A 12,887-nucleotide genomic window follows, 5' to 3' on the forward strand; every position below is an offset into this window, starting at 1 on the left:
CATGAGCGGGGGTGGGGGGAGGGAGAGAGACACACGGGCGTGAGCGGGGGTGGGCAGGAGGGGGAGAGACACACGGGGCATGAGCGGGGGTGGGGGGGAGGCAGAGAGACACACAGGACATCAGCGGGGGGTGGGCGGGAGGGGAAGAGACACACGGGGCATGAGCGGGATGGGGGGAGGGAGAGAGACACACAGGACATTATCGGGGGGTGGGCGGGAGGGGAAGAGACACACGGGGCATGAGCGGGGTGGGGGTAGTGAGAGAGACACATGGGGCATGAGCAGGGGTGGGGGGAGGGAGAGAGACACACGGGGCATAAGCAGGGTTGTGCGGGAGGGGGAGAGGCACACGGGGTATGAGCTGGGGGTGGGGGGCAACAGGAGGCAGACACCGGACATGAGCGGGGGTTATGGGGGAGGGAGAGAGACACACGGGGCATGAGCAGGGGGTAAGCGGGAGGGGGAGAGACACACAGGGCATGAGCGGGGGTGGGGGGAGTGAGAGACACACACGGGGCATGAGCTTGGGTGGGGGGGAGTTAGAGAGACACGCAGGGCATGAGCGGGGGGGTGTGGGGGAGGGAGAGAGACACACGGGGCATGAGTGGTGGGTGGGCGGGAGGGGTAGAGACACACGGGGCATGAGCGGGTGGTCGTGGGGAGGGAGAGAGACACACAGGGCATGAGCGGGGGGTGGGGGGAGTGAGGGAGAGAGACACACAGGGCATGAGTGGGGGTGGGGGGGAGTTAGAGAGACACACGGGGCATGAGCACGGGTTGGGGGAGCTAGAGAGACACACAGGGCATGAGCGGGGGTGGTGGGGAGGGAGAGAGACACACGGGGCATCATCGGGGGGTGGGCGGGAGGGGGAGAGACACACGGGGCTTGAGTGAGGGTGGGGGGAGGGAGAGAGACAAACGGTGCATGAGCGGGGGTGGGGGGAGGGAGAGAGACACACGGGGCATTAGCAGGGGGTGGACAGGAGGGGGAGAGACACACAGGGCATGAGCGGGGGTGGGGGGAGGGAGAGAGACACACGGGGCATGAGCGGGGGTTGAGCGGGAGGGGGAGAGACACACGGGGCATGAGCGGGGGGTGGGGGGAGGGAGAGAAACACACAGGGTATGAGCAGGGTGTGCGGGGGAGCGAGAGAGACACACGGGGCATGAGCGGGGGGTGGGGGGAAGGAGAGAGACACACGGTGTTCGTGTGCAGGCAGCAGATTCCGCTCCTCGGCCCTCCGCTGGCCATCGTCTGCTGATGGCGTGAGGGGGGGGCTGGAGGAACAGGGGAGACATGGAGCATGAGTGGGGGTGGGGGGAGGTAGAGAGACACATGGGGCATGAGCGGGGGTGGGGGGAGGGAGAGAGACACACAGGGCTTGAGCGGGGGGAAGGGGAGGAAGAGAGACACACGGGGCATGAGCGGGGGTGGGGGGAGAGAGAGAGACACATGGGGCATGAGCGGGGGGTGGGCGGGAGGGAGAGAGACACACAGGGCATGAGCAGGGGTGGGGGGAGCTAGAGAGACACACGGGGCATGAGCAGGGGGTGGGGGGAGGGAGATAGACACACAGGGCATGAGCGGGTTAAGAAACATACGGGATATGAGCGGGAGGTGGGGGGAGGGAGAGAGACACACGGGGCATGAGCGGGGGTGGGAGTGAGGGAGAGAGACACACGGGGCATGAGCGGGGGGTCTGCAGGAGGGGGAGAGACACACGGGGCATGAGCGGGGGGTGTGGGGGAGGGGGAGAGACACATGGGACATGAGCTGAGGTGGGGGGAGGGAGAGAGACACACGGGGCATGAGTGGGAGGTGGGGGGAGGGAGAGAAACACACAGGGCATGAGCAGGGGTGGGAGGGAGGGAGAGAGACACACAGGGCATGAGCGGGGGTTCTGCGGGAGGGGGAGAGACACACAGGGCATGAGCGGGGGTGGGGGGAGGGAGAGAGACACACGGGGCTTGAGCGGGGGTGGGGGGAGGGAGAGAGACACACTGGTCATGAGCGGGGCGTGTGGGGGAGGGAGAGAGACAAACGGGACTTGAGCGGGGGCAGGGGGAGGGAGAGAGACACACGGGCATGAGCGGGGGGTGGGCGGGAGGGGGAGAGACACACGGGGCATGAGCGGGGGTGGGGGGGAGGGAGAGTGACACACAGGACATCAGCGGGGAGTGGGCGGGAGGGGAAGAGACACACGGGGCATGAGCGGGGGTGGGGGTAGGGAGAGAGACACACGGGGCATGAGCAGGGGTTGGGGGAGGGAGAGAGACACACGGGGCATGAGTGGGAGGTGGGGGGAGGGAGAGAGACACACGGGGCATGAGCAGGGGTGGGAGGGAGGGAGAGAGACACACGGGGCATGCGCGGGGGGTCTGCGGGAGGGGGAGAGACACACAGGGCATGAGCGGGGGTGGGGGGAGGGAGAGAGACACACGGGGCATGAGCGGAGGTGGGGGGAGGGAGAGAGACACACTGGGCATGAGCGGGGCGTGGGGGGGAGGGAGAGAGACACACGGGGCATGAGTGGGGGTGGGGGAGAGGGAGAGAGACACGGGGCATGAGTGGGGGGTGGGCAGGAGGGGGAGAGACACACGGGGCTTGAGTGGGGGTGGGGGGGAGGGAGAGAGGCACACGGGGCATGAGCAGGGGTGGGGGGGAGGGAGAGAGATCCACGGGGCGTGAGCAGGGGGTGGGCGGTCGGGGAAGAGACACACGGGGCATGAGCGGGGGTGAGGGGAGGGAGAGAGACACACGGGGCATGAGCGGGGGTGGGGGGAAGGGAGAGAGACACACGGGGCATGAGCGGGGTGGGGGGAGGGAGAGAGACACACGGGGCATGAGCGGGGGGTGGGGGGAGGGAGAGAGACACACGGGGCATAAGCAGGGGTGTGCGGGATGGGGAGAGACACACGGGGCATGAGCGGGGGGTGGAGGGCAACAGGAGGCAGACACGGGACATGAGCGGGGGTTATGGTGGAGGGAGAGAGACACACGGGGCATGAGCAGGGGGTAAGCGGGAGGGGGAGACACACACGGTGCATGAGCGGGGGTGGGGGGGAATTCAGAGAGACACACGGGGCATGAGCGGGGGGTGTGGGGGGGGTTTGGGGGAGGGGGAGAGACACATGGGACATGAGCTGAGGTGGGGGGAGGGAGAGAGACACACGGGGCATGATTGGGAGGTGGGGGAGGGAGAGAGACACACAGGGCATGAGCGGGGGGTCTGCGGGAGGGGGAGAGACACACAGGGCATGAGCGGGTGTTTGGGGAGGGAGAGAGACACACGGGGCATGAGCGGGGGTGGGGGGAGAGCGAGAGACACACTGGGCATGAGCGGGGCGTGGGGGGAGGGAGAGAGACAAATGGGGCATGAGCGGGGGTGGGTGGAGGGAGAGAGACACACGGGCATGAGCGGGGGGTGGGCGGGAGGGGGAGAGACACACGGGGCATGAGCGGGGGTGGGGGGGAGGGAGAGAGACACACAGGACATGAGCGGGGAGTGGGCGGGAGGGGAAGAGACACACGGGGCATGAGTGGGGGTGGGGGTAGGGAGAGAGACACACGGGGCATAAGCTGGGGGTGGGGGGCAACAGGAGGCAGACATGGGACATGAGCGGGGGTTATGGGGAAGGAAGAGAGAAAAACGCGGCATGAGCAGGGGTAAGTGGGAGGGGGAGAGACACACGGGACATGAGCTGGGGGTGGGGGGCAACAGGAGGCAGACATGGGACATGAGCGGGGGTTATGGGGAAGGAAGAGAGAAAAACGCGGCATGAGCAGGGGTAAGTGGGAGGGGGAGAGACACACGGGGCATGAGCGGGGGTGGGGGGAGGGAGAGACACACACGGGGCATGAGCGGGGGTGGGGGGGAGGGAGAGAGACACACGGGGCAGGAGCGGGGGGCGTAGGGGAGGGAAAGAGACACACAGGGCATGAGTGGGGGGTGGGCGAGAGGGGTAGAGACACAAAGGGCATGAGCGGGGGGTCGTGGGGAGAGAGAGAGACACACAGGGCATGAGCGGGGGGTGGGAGGAGGGAGAGAGACACACGGGGCATGAGTGGGGGTGGGGGGAGGGAGAGAGACACACAGGGCATGAGCGGGGGTGGGGGGGAGCTAGAGAGACACACAGGGCATGAGCGGGGTGGTGGGGAGGGAGAGAGACACACGGGGCATGATCGGGGGTGGGCAGGAGGGGGAGAGACACACAGGGCATGAGTGGGGGTGGGGGGAGGGAGAGAGACACACGGGGCATGAGCAGGGGGTGGACAGGAGGGGGAGAGACACACAGTGCATGAGCGGGGGTGGGGCGGAGGGAGACAGACACACAGGGCATGAGCAGGTGTGGGGGGAGGGAGAGAGACACACGGGGCATGAGCGGGAGTGGGAGAGACACACGGGACATGAGCGGGGGTGGGGGGAGGGAGAGAGACACACGGGGCATGAGCAGGGGTTGGGCGGGAGGGGGAGAGACACACGGAGCATGAGCAGGGGGTGGGGGAGGGAGAGTAACACAAGGGGTATGAGCGGGGTGTGCGGGGGAGGGAGAGATGCACACGGGGCATGAGCAGGGGTGGGGGGAGGGAGAGACACACACGGGGCATGAGCGGGGGTGGGGGGAGGGAGAGAGACACACGGGGCATGAGCGGGGGGGGTGGGGGAGGGGGAGAGACACATGGGGCATGAGCTGGGGTGGGGAAGAGACTGAGAGACACACGGGGCTTGAGTGGGATGTGGGGGGAGGGAGAGAGACACACGGGGCATGAGCGTGGGTGGAGGGAGGGAGAGAGACACACGGGGCATGAGCGGGGGGTCTGCAGGAGGGGGAGAGACACACAGGGCATGAGTGGGGGTGGGGGGAGGGAGAGAGACACACGGGGCATGAGCGGGGGTGGGGGGAGGGAGAGAGACACACTGGGCATGAGTGGGGCGTGGGGGGGAGGGAGAGAGACAAACGAGGCATGAGCGGGGGTGGGGGGAGGGAGAGAGACACACGGGCGTGAGCGGGGGTGGGCAGGAGGGGGAGAGACACACGGGGAATGAGCGGGGTGGGGGGGAGGCAGAGAGACACACAGGACATCAGCGGGGTTGGGCGGGAGGGGAAGAGACACATGGGGAATGAGCGGGGTGGGGTGAGGGAGAGAGACACACAGGACATCATCGGGGGGTGGGCGGGAGGGGAAGAGACACACGGGGCATGAGCGGGGTGGGGGTGGGGAGAGAGACACATGGGGCATGAGCAGGGGTGGGGGGAGGGAGAGAGACACACGGGGCATAAGCAGGGGTGTGCAGGAGGGGGAGAGACACACGGGGTATGAGCTGGGGGTGGGGGGCAACAGGAGGCAGACACCGGACATGAGCGGGGGTTATGGGGGAGGAGAGAGACACACGGGGCATGAGCAGGGGGTAAGCGGGAGGGGGAGAGACACACAGGGCGTGAGCGGGGGTGGGGGGAGGGAGAGACACACACAGGGCATGAGCGTGGGTAGGGGGGAGTTAGAGAGACATGCGGGGCATGAGCGGGGGGGTGTGGGGGAGGGAGAGAGACACACGGGGCATGAGTGGGGGGTGGGCGGGAGGGGTAGAGACATACGGGGCATGAGCGGGGGGTCGTGGGAGGGAGAGAGACACACAGGGCATGAGCGGGGGGTGGGGGGAGTGAGGGAGAGAGACACACAGGGCATGAGTGGGGGTGGGGGGAGTTAGAGAGACACACGGGGCATGAGCTGGGGTTGGGGGGAGCTAGAGAGACACACAGGGCATGAGCGGGGGTGGTGGGGAGGGAGAGAGACACACGGGGCATGATCGGGGGGTGGGCGGGAGGGGGAGAGACACACGGGGCTTGAGTGGGGGTGGGGGGAGGTTTGAGAGACACACGGTGCATGAGCGGGGGTTGGGGAGGGAGAGAGACACACAGGGCATTAGCAGGGGGTGGACAGGAGGGGGAGAGACACACAGGGCATGAGCGGGGGTAGGGGGAGGGAGAGAGATACACGGGGCATGAGCGGGGGTTGAGCGGGAGGGGGAGAGACACACGGGCATGAGCGGGGGGTGGGGGGAGGGAGAGAAACACACAGGGTATGAGCTGGGTGTGCGGGGGATCGAGAGAGACACACGGGGCATGAGCGGGGGGTGGGGGAAGGAGAGAGACACACAGTGTTCGTGTGCAGGCTGCAGATTCCGCTCCTCGGCCCTCCGCTGGCCATCGTCTGCTGATGGCGTGAGGGGGGGCTGGAGGAACAGGGGAGACATGGAGCATGAGTGGGGGTGGGGGGAGGTAGAGAGACACATGGGGCATGAGCGGGGGTGGGGGAGGGAGAGAGACACACAGGGCTTGAGCGGGGGGAAGGGGAGGAAGAGAGACACACGGGGCATGAGCGGGGGTGGGGGGAGGGAGAGAGACACATGGGGCATGAGCGGGGGGTGGGCGGGAGGGAGAGAGACACACGGGGCATGAGCGGGTGGTGGGCGGGAGGGGGTGAGACACATGGGGCATGAGCGGGGGGTGGGGGGAGGGAGATAGACACACAGGGCATGAGCGGGTTAAGAAACATACGGGATATGAGCGGGAGGTGGGGGGAGGGAGAGAGACACACGGGGCATGAGCGGGGGTGGGAGTGAGGGAGAGAGACACACGGGGCATGAGCGGGGGGTCTGCAGGAGGGGGAGAGACACACGGGGCATGAGCGGGGGGTGTGGGGGAGGGGGAGAGACACATGGGACATGAGCTGAGGTGGGGGGAGGGAGAGAGACACACGGGGCATGAGTGGGAGGTGGGGGGAGGGAGAGAAACACACGGGGCATGAGCAGGGGTGGGAGGAGGGAGAGAGACACACAGGGCATGAGCGGGGGTTCTGCGGGAGGGGGAGAGACACACAGGGCATGAGCGGGGGTGGGGGGAGGGAGAGAGACACACGGGGCTTGAGCGGGGGTGGGGGGAGGGAGAGAGACACACTGGTCATGAGCGGGGCGTGTGGGGGAGGGAGAGAGACAAACGGGACTTGAGCGGGGGCAGGGGGAGGGAGAGAGACACACGGGCATGAGCGGGGGGTGGGCGGGAGGGGGAGAGACACACGGGGCATGAGCGGGGGTGGGGGGGAGGGAGAGTGACACACAGGACATCAGCGGGGAGTGGGCGGGAGGGGAAGAGACACACGGGGCATGAGCGGGGTGGGGGTAGGGAGAGAGACACACGGGGCATGAGCAGGGGTTGGGGGAGGGAGAGAGACACACGGGGCATGAGTGGGAGGTGGGGGGAGGGAGAGAGACACACGGGGCATGAGCAGGGGTGGGAGGGAGGGAGAGAGACACACGGGGCATGCGCGGGGGGTCTGCGGGAGGGGGAGAGACACACAGGGCATGAGCGGGGGTGGGGGGAGGGAGAGAGACACACGGGGCATGAGCGGAGGTGGGGGGAGGGAGAGAGACACACTGGGCATGAGCGGGGCATGGGGGGGAGGGAGAGAGACACACGGGGCATGAGTGGGGGTGGGGGAGAGGGAGAGAGACACGGGGCATGAGCGGGGGGTGGGCAGGAGGGGGAGAGACACACGGGGCTTGAGTGGGGGTGGGGGGGAGGGAGAGAGGCACACGGGGCATGAGCAGGGGTGGGGGGAGGGAGAGAGATCCACGGGGCGTGAGCAGGGGGTGGGCGGTCGGGGAAGAGACACACGGGGCATGAGCGGGGGTGAGGGGAGGGAGAGAGACACACGGGGCATGAGCGGGGGTGGGGGGAAGGGAGAGAGACACACGGGGCATGAGCGGGGTGGGGGGAGGGAGAGAGACACACGGGGCATGAGCGGGGGGTGGGGGGAGGGAGAGAGACACACGGGGCATAAGCAGGGGTGTGCGGGATGGGGAGAGACACACGGGGCATGAGCGGGGGGTGGAGGGCAACAGGAGGCAGACACGGGACATGAGCGGGGGTTATGGTGGAGGGAGAGAGACACACGGGGCATGAGCAGGGGGGTAAGCGGGAGGGGGAGACACACACGGTGCATGAGCGGGGGTGGGGGGAATTCAGAGAGACACACGGGGCATGAGCGGGGGGTGTGGGGGGGGTTTGGGGGAGGGGGAGAGACACATGGGACATGAGCTGAGGTGGGGGGAGGGAGAGAGACACACGGGGCATGATTGGGAGGTGGGGGAGGGAGAGAGACACACAGGGCATGAGCGGGGGGTCTGCGGGAGGGGGAGAGACACACAGGGCATGAGCGGGTGTTTGGGGAGGGAGAGAGACACACGGGGCATGAGCGGGGGTGGGGGGAGAGCGAGAGACACACTGGGCATGAGCGTGGCGTGGGGGGAGGGAGAGAGACAAATGGGGCATGAGCGGGGGTGGGTGGATGGAGAGAGACACACGGGCATGAGCGGGGGGTGGGCGGGAGGGGGAGAGACACACGGGGCATGAGCGGGGGTGGGGGGGAGGGAGAGAGACACACAGGACATCAGCGGGGAGTGGGCGGGAGGGGAAGAGACACACGGGGCATGAGTGGGGGTGGGGGTAGGGAGAGAGACACAAGGGGCATAAGCTGGGGGTGGGGGGCAACAGGAGGCAGACATGGGACATGAGCGGGGGTTATGGGGAAGGAAGAGAGAAAAACGCGGCATGAGCAGGGGTAAGTGGGAGGGGGAGAGACACACGGGGCATGAGCTGGGGGTGGGGGGCAACAGGAGGCAGACATGGGACATGAGCGGGGGTTATGGGGAAGGAAGAGAGAAAAACTCGGCATGAGCAGGGGTAAGTGGGAGGGGGAGAGACACACAGGGCATGAGCAGGGGTGGGGGGAGGGAGAGACACACACGGGGCATGAGCGGGGGTGGGGGGGAGGGAGAGAGACACACGGGGCAGGAGCGGGGGGCGTAGGGGAGGGAAAGAGACACACAGGGCATGAGTGGGGGGTGGGCGAGAGGGGTAGAGACACAAATGGCATGAGCGGGGGGTCGTGGGGAGAGAGAGAGACACACAGGGCATGAGCGGGGGGTGGGAGGAGGGAGAGAGACACACGGGGCATGAGTGGGGGTGGGGGGAGGGAGAGAGACACACAGGGCATGAGCGGGGGTGGGGGGAGCTAGAGAGACACACAGGGCATGAGCGGGGTGGTGGGGAGGGAGAGAGACACACGGGGCATGATCGGGGGTGGGCAGGAGGGGGAGAGACACACAGGGCATGAGTGGGGGTGGGGGGAGGGAGAGAGACACACGGGGCATGAGCAGGGGGTGGACAGGAGGGGGAGAGACACACAGTGCATGAGCGGGGGTGGGGCGGAGGGAGACAGACACACAGGGCATGAGCAGGTGTGGGGGAGGGAGAGAGACACACGGGGCATGAGCGGGAGTGGGAGAGACACACGGGACATGAGCGGGGGTGGGGGGAGGGAGAGAGACACACGGGGCATGAGCAGGGGTTGGGTGGGAGGGGGAGAGACACACGGAGCATGAGCAGGGGGTGGGGGAGGGAGAGTAACACAAGGGGTATGAGCGGGGTGTGCGGGGGAGGGAGAGATGCACACGGGGCATGAGCAGGGGTGGGGGGAGGGAGAGACACACACGGGGCATGAGCGGGGGTGGGGGGAGGGAGAGAGACACACGGGGCATGAGCGGGGGGGGTGGGGGAGGGGGAGAGACACATGGGGCATGAGCTGGGGTGGGGAAGAGACTGAGAGACACACGGGGCTTGAGTGGGAGGTGGGGGGAGGGAGAGAGACACACGGGGCATGAGCGTGGGTGGGAGGGAGGGAGAGAGACACACGGGGCATGAGCGGGGGGTCTGCAGGAGGGGGAGAGACACACAGGGCATGAGTGGGGGTGGGGGGAGGGAGAGAGACACACGGGGCATGAGCGGGGTTGGGGGAGGGAGAGAGACACACTGGGCATGAGTGGGGCGTGGGGGGAGGGAGAGAGACAAACGGGGCATGAGCGGGGGTGGGGGGAGGGAGAGAGACACACGGGCGTGAGCGGGGGTGGGCAGGAGGGGGAGAGACACACGGGGAATGAGCGGGGGTGGGGGGGAGGCAGAGAGACACACAGGACATCAGCGGGGGTTGGGCGGGAGGGGAAGAGACACATGGGGAATGAGCGGGGTGGGGGGAGGGAGAGAGACACACAGGACATCATCGGGGGGTGGGCGAGAGGGGAAGAGACACACGGGGCATGAGCGGGGTGGGGGTGGGGAGAGAGACACATGGGGCATGAGCAGGGGTGGGGGGAGGGAGAGAGACACACGGGGCATAAGCAGGGGTGTGCGGGAGGGGGAGAGACACACGGGGTATGAGCTGGGGGTGGGGGGCAACAGGAGGCAGACACCGGACATGAGCGGGGGTTATGGGGGAGGGAGAGAGACACACGGGGCATGAGCAGGGGGTAAGCGGGAGGGGGAGAGACACACAGGGCGTGAGCGGGGGTGGGGGGAGGGAGAGACACACACAGGGCATGAGCGTTGGTAGGGGGGAGTTAGAGAGACACGCGGGGCATGAGCGGGGGGGTGTGGGGGAGGGAGAGAGACACACGGGGCATGAGTGGGGGGTGGGCGGGAGGGGTAGAGACATACGGGGCATGAGCGGGGGGTCGTGGGGAGGGAGAGAGACACACAGGGCATGAGCAGGGGGTGGGGGGAGTGAGGGAGAGAGACACACAGGGCATGAGTGGGGGTGGGGGGGAGTTAGAGAGACACACGGGGCATGAGCTGGGGTTGGGGGGAGCTAGAGAGACACACAGGGCATGAGCGGGGGTGGTGGGGAGGGAGAGAGACACACGGGGCATGATCGGGGGGTGGGCGGGAGGGGGAGAGACACAGGGGCTTGAGTGGGGGTGGAGGGAGGGAGAGAGACACACGGTGCATGAGCGGGGGTGGGGGGAGGGAGAGAGACACACGGGGCATTAGCAGGGGGTGGACAGGAGGGGGAGAGACACACAGGGCATGAGCGGGGGTAGGGGGAGGGAGAGAGACACACGGGGCATGAGCGGGGGTTGAGCGGGAGGGGGAGAGACACACGGGGCATGAGCAGGGGGTGGGGGGAGGGAGAGAAACACACAGGGTATGAGCTGGGTGTGCGGGGGAGCGAGAGAGACACACGGGGCATGAGCGGGGGGTGGGGGAAGGAGAGAGACACACAGTGTTCGTGTGCAGGCTGCAGATTCCGCTCCTCGGCCCTCCGCTGGCCATCGTCTGCTGATGGCGTGAGGGGGGGCTGGAGGAACAGGGGAGACATGGAGCATGAGTGGGGGTGGGGGGAGGTAGAGAGACACATGGGGCATGAGCGGGGGTGGGGGGAGGGAGAGAGACACACAGGGCTTGAGCGGGGGGAAGGGGAGGAAGAGAGACACACGGGGCATGAGCGGGGGTGGGGGGAGGGAGAGAGACACATGGGGCATGAGCGGGGGGTGGGCGGGAGGGAGAGAGACACACGGGGCATGAGCGGGTGGTGGGCGGGAGGGGGAGAGACACATGGGGCATGAGCGGGGGTGGGGGGAGGGAGAGAGACACACGGGGAATGTGCGGGGGTGGGGGAGGGAGAGAGACACACAGAGGGTGGGGGGGAGGGAGAGAGACACACAGGACATGAGCGGGGGGGTGGGCGGGGGGGCAACAGGAGACAGGCACGGGGCATGAGCGGGGTGGGGGGGAGGTCGAGAGACACACGGGGCATGAGCAGGGGTGGGCGGGAGGAGGAGAGACACACAGGGCATGAGCTGGGGTGGGGGGAGGGAGAGAGACACACAGGGCATGAGCAGGGGTGGGGGGAGCTAGAGAGACACACGGGGCATGAGCGGGGGTGGGAGGGAGGGAGAGAGACACACGGGGCATGAGCGGGGGGTCTGCAGGAGGGGGAGAGACACACAGGGCATGAGTGGGGGTGGGGGGAGGGAGAGAGACACACGGGGCATGAGCGGGGGTGGGGGGAGGGAGAGAGACACACTGGGCATGAGTGGGGCGTGGGGGGGAGGGAGAGAGACAAACGGGGCATGAACGGGGGTGGGGGGAGGGAGAGAGACACACGGGCGTGAGCGGGGGTGGGCAGGAGGGGGAGAGACACACGGGGCATGAGCGGGGGTGGGGGGGAGGGAGAGAGACACACAGGACATCAGCGGGGGGTGGGCGGGAGGGGAAGAGACACACGGGGCATGAGCGGGATGGGGGGAGGGAGAGAGACACACAGGACATCAGCAGGGGGTGAGCGGGAGGGGAAGAGACACACGGGGCATGAGCGGGGTGGGGGTAGGGAGAGAGACACATCGGGCATGAGCAGGGGTGGGGGGAGGGAGAGAGACACACGGGGCATAAGCAGGGGTGTGCGGGAGGGGGAGAGACACACGGGGCATGAGCTGGGGGTGGCGGGCAACAGGAGGCAGACACGGGACATGAGCGGGGGTTATGGGGAAGGAAGAGAGAAAAACAGGGCATGAGCAGGGGTAAGCGGTAGGGGGAGAGACACACGGGGCATGAGCGGGGTGGGGGAGGGAGAGACACACACGGGGCATGAGCGGGGGTGGGGGGAGGGAGAGAGACACACGGGGCAGGAGCGGGGGATGTAGGGGAGGGAAAGAGACACACAGGGCATGAGTGGGGGGTGGGCGGGAGGGGTAGAGACACACGGGGCATGAGCGGGGGGTCGTGGGGAGAGAGAGAGACACACAGGGCATGAGCGGGGGTGGGAGGAGGGAGAGAGACACACGGGGCATGAGTGGGTGTGGGGGGGAGGGAGAGAGACACACAGGGCATGAGCGGGGGTGGGGGGGAGCTAGAGAGACACACAGGGCATGAGCGGGGTGGTGGGGAGGGAGAGAGACACACGGGGCATGATCGGGGGGTGGGCAGGAGGGGGAGAGACACACAGGGCATGAGTGGGGGTGGGGGGAGGGAGAGAGACACACGGTGGCATG

The sequence above is a fragment of the Ambystoma mexicanum genome, chromosome 9 (assembly GCF_040938575.1).
Source record: "Ambystoma mexicanum isolate Mex_15411 chromosome 9, UKY_AmexF1_1, whole genome shotgun sequence".
NCBI lineage: Eukaryota > Metazoa > Chordata > Amphibia > Caudata > Ambystomatidae > Ambystoma > Ambystoma mexicanum.